Source organism: Eurosta solidaginis, chromosome 3 (genome assembly GCF_040869045.1).
Source record: "Eurosta solidaginis isolate ZX-2024a chromosome 3, ASM4086904v1, whole genome shotgun sequence".
In the NCBI taxonomy this organism is placed as follows: Eukaryota; Metazoa; Arthropoda; class Insecta; order Diptera; family Tephritidae; genus Eurosta; species Eurosta solidaginis.
In genome coordinates this window covers 287,919,745-287,942,440 of record NC_090321.1, presented here as the reverse complement: position 1 = coordinate 287,942,440, position 22,696 = coordinate 287,919,745, and the positions used below count along the sequence as shown (strand labels likewise).

The 22,696-nt window shown below is 34.9% G+C and overlaps 1 long non-coding RNA gene across 1 annotated transcript in view; it reads right to left on the bottom strand.

Annotated features, from left to right (window-relative positions):
• Positions 1–1,269: 1,269 nt before the first annotated feature.
• Positions 1,270–22,696, bottom strand: part of LOC137245814 (uncharacterized) — a 31,917-nt gene continuing 10,490 nt past the window's right edge. Inside the window, exon 3 of the long non-coding RNA XR_010951405.1 lies at positions 1,270–1,406. This is a non-coding gene — a long non-coding RNA (uncharacterized lncRNA). The remainder of the gene's footprint in view (positions 1,407–22,696) is intronic.

The window sequence follows — 22,696 nt, the reverse complement described above, 5'->3', positions numbered from 1 at the left end:
TGTTCTCCCTAAAAATGGTTTAACAATTCCCCATAAAGCGCAACGCTTGAATTATACAATAAATAAAAAAATAAAAAATGAGAACTTTTAGCCAATTTATCAAGAAATTACGGTGTCGGTTTATAAGGAACTCCTTTGTCAAGCAATTGACAAACGTGTATGTTTGGTCAAAATATTCGGAGCAAACGTACGGACACTTAAGAAGGATATATTTCCTTGCTTTGCATACTTCGATCCATGTTTCTTCCACAAAAAAAATTTTCGGGAGCTCGAAACCCCACCTTTTCTAGGCAGATATTTCGATTTAAAATATTTCCATGGCTTGGGGCTCATTTGTTTTTTCTTTTTTATTTAAAATAACTATGAAAGTAATTTAGTCGTAGTCGTTAATATGAAATCCATCAAAATTAGAAAAATTAACATTTTTCAATCTGGTAGCTTGTTTTTGGTGAAGTTGTCATTGTCCCCGCAAAAGTCAAATGGCTAACGTCACACTAAATGGAACTACCTCCATTTTTTGTATCATGAATAAAAGTATTATTTGTTAAAAACATAAAAAATTTGATACATCAACTTCCGGCGCAGTAGGCCAACTTGTATGGTTCCACCATGGTTAAAAATAAAACAATTTCCACCAAGTTATATTCCTTTGTAATCTCCATTAATCTAACTCTAAGCTGTGATGAGACTGAATAAGTAAAGCTCAATAGTAAGAACCTCATATTTATTTCGACAATGTTAGCGTTATTACCTTCGTAATATTGTCTGGGTTATATTTAAGAAACATGATCTGAAATTTTATTTTCCATTCAAGTTAACTTGGGATATTTAAAGGAATAGAACTCGGTGGGAACTGTTAATAGGCTCATAAGCAGCTCATATTTCGCCTCCTATATTAATATTTTTTGGGTATAAAAACTACAGTAAACATTGGATCAGAAAATTTTCTTTTGTTGTAAACGGCATTCGTAGACCTTTATCCAATCCAATTACAAATATTTTTCGAAAGCGATACACAGCTACTTTATAGCGTTCTAAGGTTGCTGTTCGGACGTTCCGAAAACGTACCTCATCATATTTGAGGTGACCTAATATTTTCTTAAAATTTAGCGAAATGGTTTATGCTGCATGAAAATGTTGTCATACATAATCTGGTGCCAAATCTTGCAAAATTAATTGTTCAACTTCACCACTAAAATACATACGAGAAAATCTGGACCATAGACGTCAAAATTACAAATAGAACCGATCACCTGATTTTTTATTGACTATCGCTGTCTCATTCTGTATCTCTTCTATCACCCGCTGAAGATAGCCGGCCCTATGCGCCGCCATATTGAACATCCTATATGCAAAAAATGCAGCGCCACAGGAACGTCCTTCGATTTCTGAGTCCGTTTTCAGGCCTGGTAGAAATCATTGTTTACTATATAGTTTGGCAGCTTAAGTAGAGGTTATGTTGCGAATAGAGTGGAAGGCAGTGGACTAGGCAGTCGAATGTCATATATATAAGGAATGGTGTTCGGAGATTTTTCAAAGTTAAAAAAAATGATAAAAGCTTTAATATAAATAAAACTATTATTTTAATAACAACAAAAACGCCATATATATTCTGTATACATAAATTTGTAAGGATTATCTCACTTTAAAATTTGAATTAAATAATCTAAAGTTTTTTTTTGAAACTGAGTCGAGAACTGTGCGTGTGAATGTGCGAATTTTCACCGATCAGCTGTTTTTTGCGCTACTTGGTAAAATTTACAATGGCAGAAATCGCACTTACAATGGACATACAACTATGAAAACATTCATACTTACGACGTAACATATCTATGTATGTACATATGTTTATGTATGAATCATGGCGGAACGATACAAGGTGGCAGCATGGTGACATACCTACAAACATAAATAAAAATTCCATGTACTTTGTTTTTGTAAATTCGATGGACAAACGTCAAAATCGTACTACGCCGGAAGTTGATGTATCATATCAAATAAAAAAAGTTTATAGTCAGCTGTCCCATGCTGCCACCTTGTATCGTTCCGCCATGGTATGAATGCATGCAAGCAAATCAAAATGGCTGCTGTCGCCCCCGGTGGCAGACAATTTCGAAATGGCAGCTAAGCAAGTGTGTTGTTTGCTTTCCGAAATGAACGAGTGAAGTTTTCTCTCATTTAACCCTTTAATGTTCAGGAATCATATTGCCTTCTATTTTAAGATCACACGTACGAAGAGAAATTTCCTCATCCCATCTGATGAGCAATGAGGTAATCCAGTCATACAGATGTATGTATGTATATATGCACACACAGATATGTTTGTATGTTCATATATACGTATGCACGTTTGTATTAGCAAACTTTACAAGTGCATTTCACATCACAGGGCATCGTTTGAAATAAATATACATACATATAAAATGTTCAAAGTAGGGTTAATACGATGAAACCAGCACCATTGGTGGTATCCGCAACCCCGTTCAACTTTACACAGCATCGGCTCCAAGGTATATGGCCCATTCACAATTGAATAGACGGTGATTTTCTTTCTCATACAGGTGTTCCCACCAGTCCAAGGTATATATGTATTTGGGAGAATGCCTGTCATTGTAAGTGATTTTCGGCGAATACATACGTTTGTCAGGGTACCTTCTCGAATTTTAAGAGTATAATATATCCCTGTCTCAGCAGCCAGTTCAAAAACGATTTATTTCAGAATTCGGTTGGTGTCTTGAATGTATGCTGATATAAGGCTTTTTTGAAGCAGCTGCTGAATAGGTTTGTAGCCCGATCAGCAGTCGATATGTAGTATTTCTTTGGAAAAGCCAACATATTTTCCATTTATTTGTCTTAGGGTGGTCCTTAAAAATAAAAAGAACGATTTTCCAGTCTCACCCATTCAAACAGCGATCCCAAATCTATATATATAAAAAGAAAGGCTAAAATGTGTTAGTTGGTCGCCAGTGTTTGAAGAGATGCGTTTCTTGATTTTGTTCAAACTTTCACATAAGTTGCGTATACCTCACGCGGCGGTTATTACATACGTTTGGTTGCGATCGACGCACAGCATCTCGAGATATAGGTCAAAACGTCGTCCCGGGTATCCCTAGAATGTGTGTGTAATATGGATATCAAATGAAAGCTATTGCTGAGCGCTTTAAACTTATTTCATTGTGATATTCGATTTAGTCGCATCAACCTAGCAAAACTGATAAATATACATACGAAGCCGAAATAAAGACATCAATTAAAAATACCCACATACCTATTTATATACGTCCTATTCGATTTGCCTGAAATTTGGTATATACATTTGCATATATTAGTATTTACGAGCCTTTTTTCCGGGAAGTAGACCAGAGACGGCCTAGGACTGGGACTGAGACTCGGAGTGGGACTGGGACTGGGACTCGGAATGGGACTGGAACAAAATAATTTGGGACTGGCAATAAGGGATGAAGAAGAATGAGAAGAACTTGGGAGAAGAGAGAAGGAGACTGAGAAAGAGATAGAATGAGGCGAAGATAGAGATAGATGAAGCGAAAAATACGGAGGGAGGAGTGAATAAAAGGATTAGGAAAAAGTTGAGAGGGGGGAGGGCAGAGTTATACGGAAAAAGCTTATTAAAATGCATAGCGGAACGACACAAGGTGGCAGCATGGTGACATACCTACAAACATAAATAAAAATTTCATATACTTTGTTTTTGTAAATTCGATGGACAAATGTCAAAATCGTACTGCGCCGTATTTTGATGTATCAAATCAAATAAAAAAAGCTTAAAATCAGCTGTCCCATGCTGCCACCTTGTATCGTTGCGCCATGTTAAAATGTATGCAGATAGACCAAATTTAGGGCAGAACAACGTCTACCGGGTCTGCTAGTACAATATGTAATTTATATCGCCTAACAATAATTATTTTATAGTATATATGCAAATTATAATAAGTTCTATAATTTTCACGGGTGGTGAAAAAAAAAAAATAGACGCAAGTGAAGTTATATATTATGAAAACTGCGAATATATCGTCGGTCCAATGCCAAAGAAACGAATGGGCATATTTGATGTGTTGAGAAAAACGCGTAAGACATTGTTAAAAAAAAAGAGTTAATTAATAGAGATTTAATTTTGTATTTTTCAACCACTATTGGAAGGTTTGCTTTTGTAAACCACTAAGTAATGTTAATTGAAAAATGATTAAAATTTTTTTTTCAAAAAATACACATTTGTTGTTTTGGCTTTGCAAAATTTGACATATACAGCGCACGCTCGATAACGTGAACGCTCTAAAGCGTGAACACCCCAAAACGTGAACAGGCATTTTTGTGCATTGACTACTCTAAAACGTGAACATACCCAAAAAGCTCTATAACATGAACAATAAACGTTACAATTATTTGAATGTAGTTTACATTGATCTCAAGTAATTCTGAAATTGGGGAATCCCCTAATTATAAAATAGGCATTTTATTCGTAATTACATGTAAGGATTAAAATATTTCAGTCGCGGTTTGGTTTTGCAAACAGTGTTTCGTCTTATGTTTTCTAGTCAAAATGAGTTCTAAAAACCCGTGTGCTTGACATTAATACAAAAGACTGAAATTCTCGGTTTTTTAAAAAAAGTCTCATCTGTGACGATTTTAGAAAAGAAATATAATGTTGCTAAATCAACAATTTGTAAAATTAAAGCGAAAAGGCAAGTGATTTTAAAATGCGTAAACAACACGTATTGTGGACCTGGACCTGGAGCAGAAGATACAAAAACGATGACTGATTTTTTTAAATAAAACCATCGTGACTTAATTTTCAATTAATATGTAACGAAAACAAGAATAAAATGTGAATTTAAATGTGAAAAAATATATTTTCTTAGTCTTTTTGGGCATTCCAACATGAACACTTTTGTTAAAGCGCCAAATACACGACACGAACATTTCCGCGAACATTCCCGTTATGTCATGTTTCTGCGACCTTTTCTGTCGTGTATGGTGGTGTTTGTCAGTTCGCGCAAATGTTCGCCAAAAATCAAAATATTTTAATTTTTGGCGAACATTTGCGCGAACTGTTCGTGTTTGTATGGCGAAATAGCTCATAATCGTAGTAATTTCTGAACGGAACAGACGTGCGCGGAAAAGTAAAATAGACAATAAAAAATTTCTGAGTGAATTTATTGAAATGTATAAATCTTTGCCATCATTGTGGCAAGTAAAAAGCAAAGATTATTGTAATAGAATTAAAAAGAATAATGATTATGCGACTTTAATCGAAAAATTAAAAGAAGTAGATCCTGATGTCACAAAGGATACAGTTATAAAAAAAATAAGTAGTTTGCACCAAATTCTTTTTTTGCGATCTTCTCTCTTTTTTTTACGCTTAATTGCCACAGCGAGCAATATTGCTGCAGCACAATTGTTGTCCGTATTCATCGCTGTCTGAAAGAGAACTAATGTTCGGCCAAAAGTTCGTATGGTGTATGGCCAAAGCTGCGAACAACTTTGTGGAATGTTCGCGGAAATGTTCGTGTCGTGTATTTGGCGCTTAACGTGAACTGCCTTCGTTTGAATTAGTTCACGTTATCGAGCGTGCGCTGCATAATATTTCGTTTAAACAAAAATTGCACATTCGTTTCTTTCGTAAAATTAATATTTCGTTTTCTTTCGAAAAAGAATTTTCGTTAAATGACGTGGTCATTACTCCCGGGCCCGGGCTTTGGAGGGGCCCGGGAATCTCGAAATGCTATCCAAGCTTTTTGCTTACAGAAAATAAACAAAACACACTTTTAATCACCTTTCGTATATAGCAATCATTTAAAATTTCAGCAGATTTTAAAAATCTCTTAACGTGTCTGCACCCCGCATAGGGTGTTGTTGGTTTTTGGTGTTGGCTTTGAAGCATAAAGTTGAATTCGTTTTCTGTTCCAGCAGAAAAATTCGGTATGATACAAATTCTTATACAGCGATATATTTACATGTATGTATGTATGTAAAAACGTTGGCGATAACAGGTTTTTGAAAAAAAAAAACAGATATCTTTGGGTTTTGGGGAGTGTTTTGGTTGAAAAATTTACCCTTTCGCTATTTTTTTCCGCAGGCTCGAAAATCATTATTTTTTGGTATGCGTAGTGGAACTTTTTCTTCCTAAGCCCAAATCCTATCGAAAAATCGATGGCGCGATATCGGTTAATAAATCGACCCAGCCTAATACGTATGCATGTATACGCTTAAATATACTTTGTATATACAAATGCATATAAATATGTAAAAGATGGTAAATTTGATTTTGAGAATTCGCTCATTTTAGTATGGGGGCCCGTATTTTTTTTTTTTTTTGGCCCCGGGCCCGGTTTTTCTCGCGGCGGCCATGTTCATAGATGTCGTATTTTGATTAAATCTTCTACTGGACTTTATTAGTTGATATCTATATCTATATTATAAGGCGTTTGGTTGCTCGTCGATAACTTCTTTTCCTGCTGGGTATTTGTACATAGCTTTTATTAACCATACGAATGAATGAAATATGAATTTATGTAATTTGCGTTAAAATCCACCCACACATTCATACAAAACTTTATTATACACCCGCAGTTAAAGCCCCGTCACATAAGCAGTTTTTAACATTGATGCGTTTAACACAATCTTATGTATGATGAGTAGATTGCACGTATTTTTATGGAGAACGGCAGAATGAGGGTCACTGGCGCAATCTGACATGAAAAAGTAGCCAACTTCCAACTTTTGTCGCAAGCAAAGCATACAAAGAAGAATTTGACATTTGCTTTGGCTAAATGTGCTTTCACACTTTGCAAGTGAAAATTTTTTTCCCACTCGTTAGTAACTTTTCTAACATTTTTCCCGGTTAAAAACGTATTTTATCAAATGGATAGTAGACAAAATATGTTAGCAAGTATTTTTCTTGTATAGTGATAATGTTTATAACATTGCTTCGCGAAACTTTATATTTGAATGGGCAAGGCTAAATAAACTTCAATTGCCAAGTCCTTAAAAACGCAACATCTGGGTTGATTGTGGCGATGTTACTGGAATGCATAAGATTGCGTTGAACGCATCTATATGAAAAACTTCATTGTGGCTCGGCCATTAGGCGATGCAAAAATGCGTCTGTTTCATACACACACATAAGAAGGTAAGTAGTTACATATGTACCCACCAAAAATATGCACCCTATATTACTTAGGGGTATGACTTTTTTGAAGTGCCTCAGAATTTTTTCTTTAAAACTTTTTCGCTGATATAGACAAATAAAAAAATAATGTGTTGAAGTTATAGCACGTTTGATTTTCGGGGACAAGTTAAACTTTTCTTCATAGCTCCCATTTTCAAATGTTCTAAAATAAATGAGTAAATATAAATCTGTCTAATACCAGTGTGTTCATGCTCATTTTAGCATTTTGCATTTTTAATTACTAAATTTTTGGCACAGTGCACTAAATTTTCAATTCCATAAATCACTAAAAATTTAGTGGCGGACCTACATGTTTTATTTCAACTCGGAAACTGCCCAGCATAGCTGCACCACTATAAATTTAATGGTAGTGGAATTGAAAATTTAGTGCACTGTGCCCAAATATCTTAATAAACATATTGTAACGAATTTAGGGTATTTCTGCTTATTTGCAACCGTCTACTAACGTTCGTATCGCTAAATTGTCGAATAAATAACTCCAATATTCAATAATGCAAAATGGTCTTTATTAGACTACTTTGAAAGTACTTCACAATAACACTTATAATTCACAACCAATAGCGTGCTTAAATCAAAATCCTAGTCATGCCTCAGCTTGTGCTGCTTTTATACTCTTCGGTTTCCTCTTTCACCCATTTCTCCTAAGGTCAAGTAATTTCGTGAACCTGATGCTTGCTTACCAGCTATATACACTTATATTTGTAATTTGTATACATATGCGTGTGTATATGTGAGTACTACTGCGGCTGATGATGACATGCGTTTGTGAGTATCTCTCTGTTGCCTTGTATGTATGTATGTGTGTAGGTGATGATTGATTTGTTTATGTACATACTGCTTAGTATCGGCTTAGTGATGGTAGTATCGCTTAGTGATACTACCAGCGTTTTATTTTCTGAAATAAATTGTTTCCTAAGTAATACTATGTTCAAATAGAAAAATAAATTGCGGCAATCTCAATTTAAATTGAGTGGTGTTCATACAACTCAATTTAGCTTACACAATAGTAATTTGATAGCCGGTTGGCTCATCTCTATAGCAACAACATACCTTTGTTCAGAATGTCAAAATGTGCATGTTGGAATAGGCGAATGGAATGGAATGCAAACACAAAACTTTGAAATTTTTGTGTGTTGTAAGAAAATATGTTCAATGTTTTGGTTTCATGTTGAGTTTGCCATCCTCTTTTGACAATCCCTACTCCAGTGAAATGAAAGACATAAAATCAGCTGATGAGATGAGCCAACCATATAGTTCAGCCATGCGTAAGGGACATTTAAATATACTCAATAAACACACTATACAATGTTGCATTTGCAGTTTGAAACAATTTACTACTTAATTTTTTTTAAATTGGCAATTTATTATTACAATTTATTATATGACAAATTGCGTAATAAATTGCCCAAATAGTATAAATTGCCGATTTGGTGTGTGTTTGAACCTAGTATTACATTGGCAATTTGTTATTACAATTTATTATATGATAAATTGCGTAATAAATTGCCCAAATGGTATAAATTGCCAATTTGGTGTGTGTTTGTACCTAGTATAAATGGTAAAGCCTTAATAGTGTTACTCCTACCCCAGAAAATTGTCAACATTTATAGTGCATACAAAGAACATTTCATCTCACCATATTCACTCATATCACAAATCACACTAGAAGATTACGCATTGCGCATGTAAACATTAGATAATCTCTTTTTTATGGACAATTCTTACGTCATCTTCCTTTAGCTCTTGTTTTTTTCTCTCTTTCTTTCTTTCGCTCAAACAGTCAACTGTGACGTAGATGCGCAGAACGAAGCAATTTTGAACTCGTGAATGCGCAATGTGGTTCGTGATCTGTGCACTCATATTAACAGAGTATATGTGGAACTCAAGAGCGAATTGAGAGTTTCACAGATTTGCACTGCCACACCGCCATTTTATACAGGGTAAAAGTGTAACGCTTTTGCGTTGCGAGCAGGCAACAATTTTCACAAAAGAAGAACGAAATACCCCGCAAAGGCGTTGCCTGTTTTTTAGAGTAGAACAACAACCCTTGCGTGGCGTACAAAAAGCGTAACACTATAGCCAGGAAGGAAAACGCTATAATATTCGTCATAATATGTATACAAAATGAAATAGATTAGAACAATGAAATACTACAAAGACCTAACAAACAAATTTAAATATTTACAAGAGAAGCAAAAATCATTTTATTTTCACATTCACTACATGCAGATATGGCTTTTTAAAAGTGTCATAACCCTGTTGTTATTGGTTCTAACACTTCCAAATTTTAAATGGTTGTGTATTTTTAAACGGTTTTATTTACCTTGACTCTGTGTAGCGAGCGTTGTTTACGAATTTTGTAATTTAAATTTAAGTAACTTCCCGATAAGCTACAAGCTTGAAACTAGGAATATAGTTCATAACCCGATGACAATGCAATAAAAAGAAGAAAAAACTCCGCTAGGTGGCGCATGGATAGCTAATATTTGGAACACGAGTTACATACATAAATAAAAATCGCTTTATGAGAAAAATTCTCACTAGGTGGCGCAATGATCGAGATATTAAAAAAAATCGTATTCGTATTGCATACAGAAATAGAAATCGTTTTATGAAAAAAATACCTATTTTAACCTCATTGAAATAGTTGATTCAGCATTATATTTTAAGAGGAAAAAAGGCATTGAAAATGAATTTAAAGATTAAATTTAATATTTTTGGGTTGATTTAAGGTTTTTACAGCATTTGTATCCACACTGTCTGCAGTAAAAATTATCTCCGCACGAAGGTTCACTTTCTCATGAAACTCCCTATATGTCCTTTCTGAAATAAACTAACGATATACTCGCCTGTTTACGACCGAAAGTCAACACCTTTCAATAAAAATTTGTTCCTTTGTCTTAGTTTATGATTCCAAGAAATTGAGTCAACATTTGATTTTTTTGTGTTTTTTGTCGCATTTAATATCAAATTTTTATAAACAACTTTATTAAACTTATTTTTTTTTCTAACCGCCGTGTACCAAAAAGTCGTAAATAAATTACTTATAATTGAAGTACTCGTCGTATTCATGAGAGATTTATTTATTTATTTATTTTACTAAATAAGTTTCTTTTTTTATTTTATTTGTAAAATTTTTGAAAAGGGAATGTATAATCTATATATATAAAATTCAAATTATGTGTGTATATATGTATGTAGGATGTATGTGTCGATCTATAGAGTTGCGTCCTAAACGGATCGACCGATGACAACCAAATTTGCACAACCCACTAGAAGCATTCCAAGGATGATCCTAGGCTAAAAATAATATCGATATATAAAAGGGGCGTGGCACCTCCCATGCAAAATGAATATTTGGTACTACATAACTCTGCAGGTATTCATGCTAGAACATTGAAATTCAGTAAGGAGTTATATGATGTCAATCCCTAACACCCCAAAGATATTGTGTGGTGGGGGAGAAAGGGGGTGGCACCCCCCATATAAATGGAGTTTTTACTCTGCATATCTCTGGATGTAGTAATGGTAGGATAATGAAAATTGGTAAGGAGCTATATGAGGATAAGTCCTAACACCTCAAGTAAAATGTAGAATTGGGGAAAAGGGTGTAAATGTTATTTTTCAGAACTATGGCTGCCGTACAAACTTCGGTTATTATAACAGCTAAAGTATGACTACGGAGTTGTTTGGTTGTTATTCCTTTTGGATGTTTAGTAATCTTCCGCCGTTAAATTTTTTGTTAACTTCAGTCTATCCGCATCTTCTATCAATATATATATAAAGTTAAAATTATGAATGGTTGTATGTAGGTATAAATCGGGTTGCTTCCTAAACGGATCGGCCGATCACAACCAAATTTGAATCACCCACTAGAAACCTTCCAAAGATGGTCACAAGCTAAACATAACTTCATTATAAAAAAGAGGGTGGCACACCTACCATACAAAAGGAATGCTTGATACAGCATAACTCTGGAAGTATTCATGCAAGAACATTGAAATCCAGTAAAGAGTTAAATTGGATCAGTCCCTAACACCACTAAGAAAATAAGGGGTGAGTAAGAAGGGGCGTGGCACCTCCCATACAAATGGAATAATGAAAATTGTTATGGAGCTATATGACATTAAGTCCTAACAGCACCAGTAATATCGTTAGCTTAATGTGAAAATGTGCTAAGTCACTTTTTACGAATTTTACAGGAGACGAAAAACTGAATAATTTTTGAAATAACCTTTTTTCCAAACCTTTGAATGAGGAGTGTGAGTTTTGAGTGTAGAAGCTTTGAAAAAGATAAATTAAATTATATAAATAAATTAAAAAAAAGAGCACAGCGTAAATTGGAAGAGAAGCTCGGCCTACAATCTCTTCGTGGGTTATCGCGCCTTACATTTATTTATTTATTTATTTTATTTCTAACGGTTCTGATCTTGACTCTTTTGCCGGATGGTGCGCAGACAATAACTTATTTTTTAATTCAAACAAATACTGTGTTGTGTCTTATTCCATAAAGACAACTGCCACATACTTTATCTACAAATTAAATGCTAAATCTCTTAATCGTTGTCAAGAGAGCAAAGACTAGGGTGTAATTTTTGACTCCAAACTCTCTTCTTCTACTCACATTGATTTCGTTGTTTCAAAATTTGTTGCAATGGTTGGGTTCAGTACACGAAATACCAGTGACTTTAAGGACCCTATGACGTTGAAGGCACTTTATATATCCTTGGTCAGAAGTGGTATTGAATATTGCTCAATAATATGGAATCCTTTCTATAAATCTAACTGCTATAAAATTGAGAAAGTTCCAAAATTTTTTACGCAATCGCTTTACGTATGCTTGCTGGCCATACGGTCTCCCATCATATACCAGCAGTCACAAATTGCTTGTTCTTCAGGCTTTGCATTACAGAAGAACTTTTATCTCACTCATGCTTGCCTATAATGTAATAAACTTTAGCACGAATTGCTCTGATTTATCTAATTTGTTCATTCCATGTATTCCACTGCGTGATCTTCGGCATAATAGATTATTTATCGAAATAACTCATAAAACGAATTTTGCTATGAATGAACCTATAACTAGGACTATACATCTAGCAAATCGATTCAGTAGTGTTCTTAATTTTTATAACAGCTTATATAAGTTTAAGCTTGAATTGTTTTCTATTTTTAACTAGTCTGTAACAAAGCTTGTAGTTATCGACATGTAAGAATTGAAGTAGATCATAGTCAGCGCAAAGCATTTATCAGACACCAAAGGCATGTCTCAATTGGGTAAATACAATTGCAAGGGGTTGTGTTCGCAACCCTCTCAAGGGGTTGCCAGCACAATATATAACTTCTCCAACCCAATTGTCAACTCACCTAACCGTGGCGAATCCTGTTTCATTGACAGCCGAGGCTCTGGCGACCCCAAGTTCCTCATGGAACTAGGGGGTGGGGAGGGCGGGATGGCCTAGGAGGTTTAATGTGGTCATATCAATCGTTCCCGAGATGGTCGAGCTAGTACTATTTTAATAGTGCTTTGTTACCGGAACGTACCGGATCTATATCCGGCAAAGGGCCATCAACATCGGTAACAATCCCCAAAGCCTTCGGGGAGTGTCTGTATCATTAATACAACAACAACAACAAAGCATGTACTTTTAGACTGAATGAATTAAATAAATAAATAAAATGCGCGCTCAAAGAAATTACTAGTAATTCAGATTGATATTACTGACAGGTTGTCTTAGCACATTTTTTTTTAAAGCTGACGAGTTAGCACGTAAAAATGAAAAATTTAAATATTGTAACGAATGTTAGCAGCACTGAGCGATGCTATCGTCTCTAAGCCGATGCTAAGTAGTGACGTGAATTCACATCCATAGATCAATCATTATGTATCTACATAAACGAAACACTAATTGCGTCTACACATATGTACCATGTACGTATACGAGCAGCGGAGAGTCAATGCACAAACACATGCATATATATGAGATACTCCTGAAAGTATGCAATGAGAAAAAACTATAAAATCGTGCAATTGTAGTTACAGCTGAGAAGTTTGAGAGCTGCTGGACTAGTAGATTCTGGAAGCGCCTAGAAGATGCGAACGTTGAAATCAAAGAGTGTAAAAGGCTTCAATTGTAGAGGCGCTGGAATTCAGTTTGAGTTGAGATTTCGATTAAGACGCTATCTAGCGAGCAAGAGCAGTATTATTTTGAATAGTAGAGTTTCAATTGAGCTATCAATCAGTTTGGTTATTAAGCAAGCTATTCGTTGAAAAGTTTGAGTGTTGTTGTGAAGTACTATAATAAAGGCAATTTTGCATTATTAAATATTGGAGTTATTTATTCAACAGTTTAGTGATTCGAACTCAGCAGAAGATTGCAAATAAGGGGAATTGCAAGTAAATCGTTACAATATTTTTTTTTTTTGTGATCGATGTATAAAAAATTTTTTTCTTTTTCAGTTAAATAAATAAAAAAAAATGTCTTTAGCTTTACCATTAAAGTACGTGTATTTAGAATATGATATAAAAAAGGTTACATTAAAAACGCAAGCGCATGCGTCGGCTTTTCTTTGCCATTTGATCTAAAACTTCATCAACGGTAACAATTTGATCACGGTGGATGCTTAGTGATGCACAGCCATTCAATCGATTTTCACTCATCGTGTTTCTCAAATAGTTTTTAATCAGCCTAAGAGTTGAAAAAGATCTCTCGTTCCCTGCCGTTGTTACTGGAAGCGTACACAAGATTTTCAACAACATGTGAACATTAGGAAAAGCCACAGAATCGCATTCCTGTAATATTAATCATAGATAAATTGATAAAAAAAATACCGAAGTACCTCCTTCAGGAATAAGTAGAATTCATGCTTTTTGAGCCTCTCATGCATAGGCTAACGTATACGTATATAAAATTCCAAAGAAAGAAACTGATCGAATAGAAAAAAATTTAATTTAAAAAAGTGATATCTACACGAAAAAAACACTAATGTGTTTCTTACATTTTAAAATTTGAAAAACACATTCTTTTTTCATTTATCAAATAATTTGAATTTTACATTTTTGAAATGTGTTTTTCATATGAAAAAAAATGTAGATATTACATTATAATAATGTGTTTTCCACATGGAAAATAATGTCAAATTTGCATTATATTTCAAAATAGGAAATGTGTACTTCGAAGAAATGCTGCAACTTTAACATTATATAAATGTGGATAATAAAATCAAAGCACGAGAATTAAGGCTCCATTACTGATACTTAGCATAGACTTGACTTGACTTCAGAACTGTCACTTACAGTTCTGTTAAATGAACATTGCATGTTACTGATTACTGAAAACTTGGCAACACTTAACTTGACTTAGAAGTCTGTTGAATTTTGATTTTCTATGTAAGTTCTAAGTGACGTTTACATTTTGAGATGCCATTTGTTTGTTTCCATTTCATTTTGACATTTTGTCATACAAATTGACATTTATTTAAAAATAAATTTCAACGCTGATTATGATGCCAGATTGTATGTGCCAAGTGCAGTATAATCGTGGCTAAGTTGCCAAGTTTACGCCAAGGCAAGTCAAGTCTGTGCTAAGTATCAGTAATGGGGGCTTTAGTATCGTTTAGTTCGGCAAACAAACAGAACCATAAGCAATGTTTATATGTAGCTTGTCGCCGTGACGTAAGGGCAGAAGAATCATGCAAATATTCAGACGCATGGAGCTTTCATATTTGCCTTTTCATTCCGATGAATGTAATCACGGTTGAGGCAAGCGAGCAAGCCCCATAGTGTACAAGTACAAGTGTGTTGACTTCTTTCTGACAGGCACTCGCTTAAGTGAGCATAACGGGAAAATCTGGGTTGCCATTGTTGTTTCGGTTGAAAACGGTCATTTAGGGTTCTGTGCAGAGACGCAAAACATTGAAACAGGGTTTATGTAGTCAGAAAAGTGTTGCTCCTGTTCCATTGTTTAATTTATTACGGAGGGTTAAACCTTTAAGTGTAAAAGGCAGAGAAAACGTAGAGTTTTTCAAATTATTGTGAAAAACTTTTTAATTTGAATTTCTGTACCCAAGTTAACTATATTTGTGTAACACAAGAATCTGGAGGTCAATTCCTTAACTTTGAAAAACTGAAAAATGTATACTTATTGAAAACTCATTTGCACACACAATTTACACTTTGAATTTAATTGTGTTTTTATGCACAACATTTTGAAACTAAAAACAAAATTTTCATTTGTCAGAAAAAATAAATAAAACACGGCCTAATGTCAAAAAACCCTATCGAAATACAAACTGGCTTGTTTGTTTTTAATGAACTACGTTGTATTTTCTGGTATTTCGTTAGTTTTTTCAAATATAGTTCACACACTTACACCAGTACTGAAACCTTATTGGCTCCCTCGACAAAATATATTACAGAAAATACAAGAAAAATACATAGAAAATAAAGTAGTGTCATATAGGAGTTTGATTTGTTTACACTTGCAGCACCATTTTGTGTAAACAGCCTTAGAAGTGAAATTTTTCCATGTTACACGTGTGGCGCTTTATATCTTAACTCTAATTTAAATAAATTTTGCTTTCGGTATGTTCCCGCATTGTTGCAGACTACAAATCTTCTAGTATTCTTATTTCCGCGGAAATATATGCAACTATTTCATCTGTAAATACTACAAAGTTTTATTAAACTATCAAATGCAACTCAGCTTGAAGTACTCTTACGTACCAAAAATGCAACTCTAGACCTGAGATTTGCATCAGGTGAGCGAGGCTGTTTGTAGTTTTGACATTTATCGCTTAGTTGACACACTTGTATAGGTACACTATGGCAAACCCCTGAATTGATTATATTCACGCATGCAATAAGTTGGTTGATATTAAATCAATGTCGATTATGTTCGTTTAAGCAAGTTGGATCATTGAACACGATCATGTTGCCGAATGTAATCGAACGTTGTTGTGTTCGATTTTTGCTGTTCTCTGATATGTATGTAGATGGTCGTTAGGAAAATTTACAAGGAAACTTCTTTATGATATTATAGTAAAAGTTAACATGTACATTTGTATATTTAATAAATTGCAGAATTATTATGAAACAGAATATGATTAAAATATAAGTGTTCACTTCGTACATACATATGCTTGCATATTAAAAATATAATATCACCAACAAAGTAAATACGTAGCAGAATTATAAAGAAATTTATTAACATAGACCTAAAAAATCAAATGATCCTGTGGCAAGGGGCGGGGGTGGGTTTAAACCCCCAAAACCTCCCCGTCGCTATGCCCCTGGCATGTAGTAAGCGGGAAAAAACATTTGTGTTTAATTTGATATTAATTGATGTAATTTTAAGGTGTAATGATCATCCCAAAGGTGGTGCTTTCCTGTTACTTGCTGGAACAGCCGCAGTTGAAGTAAATGCGTGCTTTTTCGTCTATAGGCGGCTTTACGTACAAAAATTTACTCTCTTTAGAAATATGAGAGGGCATTTTGGCGGAAACACTTCAGCAGCAGCTTTTGCTAAATAACTTCTTGAAATTAATTATGGCAAAATTCCTATTTCTTTACTAACAGATTTGATCATTGTACAGGTCTACAAGTAGGATATGTAGCAGCACGCACATACACAGCCACGCTCACCTGATAAAATGCTTGTTCTTGTTCGTTTTTTTTGTGGATGCTTTTTGGCACTGTTGTACTTCTTAGGACCAAACAAAGTTTAGTAGCTGCTATCGAAAACTGCTTAAAATTTTTTTTCTTATATTGCAAAGAAATATACTTATTTAATTTCAAACGAGCACTTAATTACATCTCTCTTTAATAACCATATATTTTGGACAATTTTAATTAACAAATTGTGATAATTTTTTACGGGGACGATTGCTAAAACACGACCAAAACCGTCGGGGGAGGTATTAATAGACGCGTTTTTGCCTCGCTTCCAATAATTCGAATACTTTTTCTCTTCGGACTATTGACAACAGGACAAAACGCGTCTATTCATTTTTCTTTCCGCTTTTTTGGACGGGTTATTGCAGTCGACCTCGGTTTCAAACTGTTTTTCGCGGAGAACTTTTGAACGGGTAGAAAAACTTAACTCCCGTGTTTGTATTCTTAATACTGAAATAACTACGCGTCCTCAGATACCCCAATTGAAGACTTTTTTATAATTTTCTGAAGGACCCACATGGGTGATGGGTGCACTTAAAATTTCCTACTGAATTCGTTAAAAGAAATTTAACATCACAGCATCCATATTTGATATTCCGATCCCTTTTTTGCTTCCCTGTGTCGCTTTCGACGAAGCAACCCCGGTAATTTTGACACTTCGTTCAGTGTCAAAACTCATGTTCCACGCAGGTTCCACTGGTTTCCACGCTAGTTTGACACTGACCGAAGTGTCAAACTGCCGTGTGTTAGAAAGGGAAAGAAATTGTTTCCCTCTCATACATATCATACTTGTAAACCTGTACAATGGATTTGATTTCTTTTCCTGCAAGTTTTTGAGAAATTATGACATCACCTGAAGCTTTAATATTTAATGTTTTTTCCAAATATTGAATCTATCTTTACAAACTATAAATTGCTTTGAGAAAAGGCATTTTAGGCACCTTAAAATGAGGATGTTAATATCACTAGAACCAAGACAACTTATCACTCGTCGTGGAAGAGTTCCAAACTGTGCATATCCGATTGAGTTTATTAGTTCTTTTGAGCCATCAGAAATTTCTCCTCATCAATTGATCCTTAAAAAAGGGCCCATAATATAATATGTATGCTTCGTTATTTCGATTATCCACGCTTATGTAGTGGGACAAGGCTTTTCATCACAAAACGTTTACGGATGTCATTGAAGCAATTCATTTTATCGGAAAATTTCGAAAACAAAAAAGTTTAAAACCAAGGATTCCATTGATACCGATAGATTTGTCTTTTCAATTTTAAATGCCTCAAATTTCCTATATCTATCAATGAAGCTCAAGGACGATCATTAGATGCAAATCAGGGGATTGATGAGCGCAATACAAACCTTTATAGCTTCAGAGCTTATGCAATTCAATTGTCAACCTCACCTACGCGAGGGGAATCCTGTTACAAATATGATTATATCATACAACAACAGTCATTAGCTGTTGCAGAATTCAATCTTACCAACTCATGTTTTACCCATGGCCAGTTACGCGTAGCTTGCATATTTTTATAGAAACGTGGTAAAATCCACGGGCATAAGCTAGTGAAATAATAAAGGTGATGTCAACAACATAACCTCACTTTTTCGGCAGCTCCATATGCCAGTATTTACGTGTATTATCTCCGGTTATCTGGCCATTTGCGATAGAAATTCTCCCTGTTGACTTATTTAGCAGGTAGTTGTGGTAAAAGAGGAATCAAAAGATTCTTCACATGTAGGAATTCGCAGAGCTTCTACCGTAAAAGTACGCTAACACATTGCCGCATTCCAATGAATTTTGTCATGGTAATGAGTTTGGATGCATAACCTAACATCGTCCCAATCGCGCAAGATGTTACGTTTGTAAATATAAACAGAACTTCTGACTTAGCAGTTAGAACTTATTTCGGCTTGCCCATTGCCATAAAAAAATTTCTGTTTATTTTATTAGAGAAAAATTGCAAAGTTTACGAAGTTTTTGCTAACATATTTTGTCCCCTATTCATTTGTTAAAATGCAGTTTTTAATTGTGAATAGAAAAATTTTTAATTGTTCATCGAAGAGTACAAACGTGTGGGAAAATTAATTACGCTTGCAAAATCTGAATGTGCTCGTAGCCAAAACAAATTTCAAATTCTTCTTAAGCTGGAGACATTGGTGCTTTATCGGTAACCGTATCGGTAACCTTTTAACAGCTGATTCGACCAACCTTATGAGAATCAATGCAATTGATTATTGGTGCCGCTAGGGTCGTAACCGTATCGTAGCCAACCAATTGGGTTTTGGTTTACCGTCGTAACGATAAACAGCTGATTACGTTAGGGATACGGATACAGCGATACTACATACGGCACCAATGACTCCGGCTTTATGCTCTGCTTGCAACAAAAGTTAAAAGTTGTCTACTTATGCATGTCAGATGGCGCAGATGATGCGCTATTTATCGCACTCCATTGCGGAACTGTACACGGTGGCAGCACGGTGACAGCTGATTTGTACTTTTTTAATATAATTTTATACATCAGCTCCCTACGCAGTACGATTTTCGGTAATTCTATACGACAGCATGACACTCTCAATACACGTCCAAATATATGGGGAGCGGTGTCAAAAGACGCGTTTGGATCCCAGGATCTCGAATCTGTCGAAACTTAAACAAAAAATCAAAAAATGGCACCGGAGCGCTCCAAAACCGGGGTGGGATCCATAGTATTTTTGCGCAGAACACCTTTCTGTGTTGGCGGTCTTCGGCCACGCTTCTAAAAAATTACCCTGGGTGGGTCCAATACCAGTTTGAAGACCGAAACTATATCCGCGCAAAACACTTTTACCCAGTTTTTTTTTTTTGTGGGTACAACAAAATCATCAAAATTACAACAACCCCATGGAAATTAAATTTTTTTTTTGCAAATATCACTGGAGAGAAATAAAATTTTCAATTTCCGCTTTCGGATTCGCAAACCTGGTTTCAAATCGCGTCTTTTGACACCCCTCCCGATATTTTTGAACGTGTATTAAGAGTGTCATGCTGTCGCATAGAATTACCCGATTTTGACATTAGTTCATCGATTTAAAAAAACAAAGTACATAATAAATAAATGTAAGGCGCGATAACCTCTGAAGAGATCTAAGGCCGAGCTTCTCTTCCAATTTGCGTCGTGCTCCTCTTGATTTTCCCTACAAATTGGCCGGACGGGACCTACATGCAAGGGAGATGAGTTTTCACTGACAGCTTTTCATTGCAGAAATACACTCGCAGCGCTTGCCAAACACTGCCGACGGGCGACCCCGCTTAGAAAAATTTCCTTCTAATTGAAGAACCCTATTTCTAAAATTTTTTTGATGTTGCTTTGCCATCACACCACGGCGGCCAACAAAGTACATGGAAGTTTTATTTATGCTTGTACGTATGTCACCGTGATGTCACCTTGCATGGTTTCACCATGGTCGCAATCCATACGAATACACGCTTTATTAAAAATCGTATGTGACGGGGATTTTTAGCTTTGACTTCAAATTCGAATTTATGTTCGAAAATATAATCCTCACACATAGCTGTAAATATATATATGTATACACAAAGGGATAAGAGAGAATTTATTATACCCAGCAATACATAGTGGAAGCGATTTTAAGAATTTACATGCCAACCTAATAAAACGGCACTGCGTTTTTTAGCGCACGCAAACAACCGGCGTTTTTTGCCCTAACCCAAATAAGCATGCGTTGCGACAATGTAAAGCATGTGTGCAAACGTCAAATCTAAATGTCACGCAGAACAAAAATTGGAAATCGAGTTAGGTTTTCTCGCAGCAAATTCAATTTGGGTTGCTCTCATACAAGTTGTATGTGCATGAGACATTTTTGACAGAAAATTAGTTGCGTGCGTTTTTATTAAGTTGGCATGTTATTACGGCGTGTGCGCTGCATAGAACTCAATTAAATGAACTTAACAAGTTACCTTATAATAACTACATCTATCGTTGCGAATCCGATATAAAATCAAATCCTAAAGCTATAAAAAAATGCCCTAGCATTCCCTGTTTAAATAAGAAAGAAAAATCCTCTGCAAATTTGGCTGACTCAGTCAATCTCTTTGCAGAATTTTTCAAATCGAATTTTACAATATGTGATGACAGTCATAATTTATCATATATCTAAAGCCTCTAACCATTGTGAATTCATACTAGTGGCCATTGTGAATTCATACAAGTGAAAAATCTTACTATTCCTCCATTGACATACCTACCTGTCAAATAAAGCTGACAGGGAGAATGGCTGCCGCGAATGGCCAGAGAAAGGAAGAAAGGTTTGTTTTGTTCTCGCGGTTACTAAATCGAACATGAACTCCCTATTTGTGTTCCAAATCAGCTTTTCTTTTAAATGTGTATACAGAATATCAGACTACATATTGATATTCATTTCTAAAATTTAGTTTATAGATTATATTTGAGCAGCCAGTTAAGCTAACATTTTAAAATATGTAAATAATACAATATACCAGTCGTCTAAGAAAATGTTTGAAAAACACTATTGAGCAAATGATTTTAGTAACCGAACAGCGATTGAACAGGTGATCGAGGCTGTTTACTATTGTGAACGTTTTTATCAAACATTCGCCACTTGTATGAATTCACAATGCTCTGTGTGGCTTTTGGTTCAAGTGCAAAATTGAGTTACAAATTATATGAGAGCAACCGAAATTTTATTTACTGCGTAAAAAGCTAACTCGATTTCCAATTTTTGTTCTGCGTGACATTTCGGTTTGACGTTTGCACACATGTTTTAGCAATACATAAAACCAGACAGGTGATGTCATTATTACAAAATGGAGTCGCATTTTACAATACTCGCCCTCTAAGTTAGTGCACGGACTTTACCACTTTATTGGTAGATCTACAAACTTTTTAGCCCATTTACATTTTCTACCACCAAAGCCCGAAAATCTACCAACATTGCAATATATTTGCATTGAAACCAAATACTGCGATCATTAGGTAAACGTATTTAATTTCCGAGCACACCCAATTAACATTAAGAGGTGCCACTAACCAATTTTGAAAAATTTGTGCACAAATTCAAACAAGAAATAAAATTGTTTATGAAATAAATGTAGTAAATGAGCATGCAAATATTTTCCTGCGCTATCTTCGTCAGTTTTTTGTAAATAATTTTGAACGGAAATAAAAAAAGTTTTAAGTAAACGAGAACATGCCGAAGTCGGTTATTTCGTGGTAGTATTTTTGGTACATTGGAAAATTGTTGTTGTAATTAAACGTTTCGGTAAATTTTCGTCAGTATTTCAAGCTCAAAATACCGGAAAAAGGCAAGTATCATATAAGCGTAAGCTATGTATGTATATATTTTTTTGTTTTGTTACATGTTTTTTTTAAGTGTTATTTCCGTGAAATGTGCTTTATTTGTTTTACAATGAATTATGAATTGTTTTGTACAATTGTTGAAAAATCTAGCAACTTCTACCGCTATTTTAATTTTTCGTCTACCAACATTCTCTTTTTTAAAATCCGTGCACTGCTCTAAGTGTTGCTTCTTGACTTATCTGCAGCATTGATTTTATCAGTGTCATAAAAAATACTACATTAATGCTTTTCTGAAATATGAAGCAATGTGCAGGAAAACACGCCTGTGGTCAGTATTTCTTTTGCGGGAGGGTCTATTTTCTTTTCCTGAGTGGAAATGGAAAAGTTTTAGTTTAGTTGTGAAAATCAGCGTGTTGGTGTTAGACGAATGTAATGGAATGAAAACATAAAACTTAGCAGCTTTTGTGTGTAGTAAGAAAATGTTGTCAATGTGT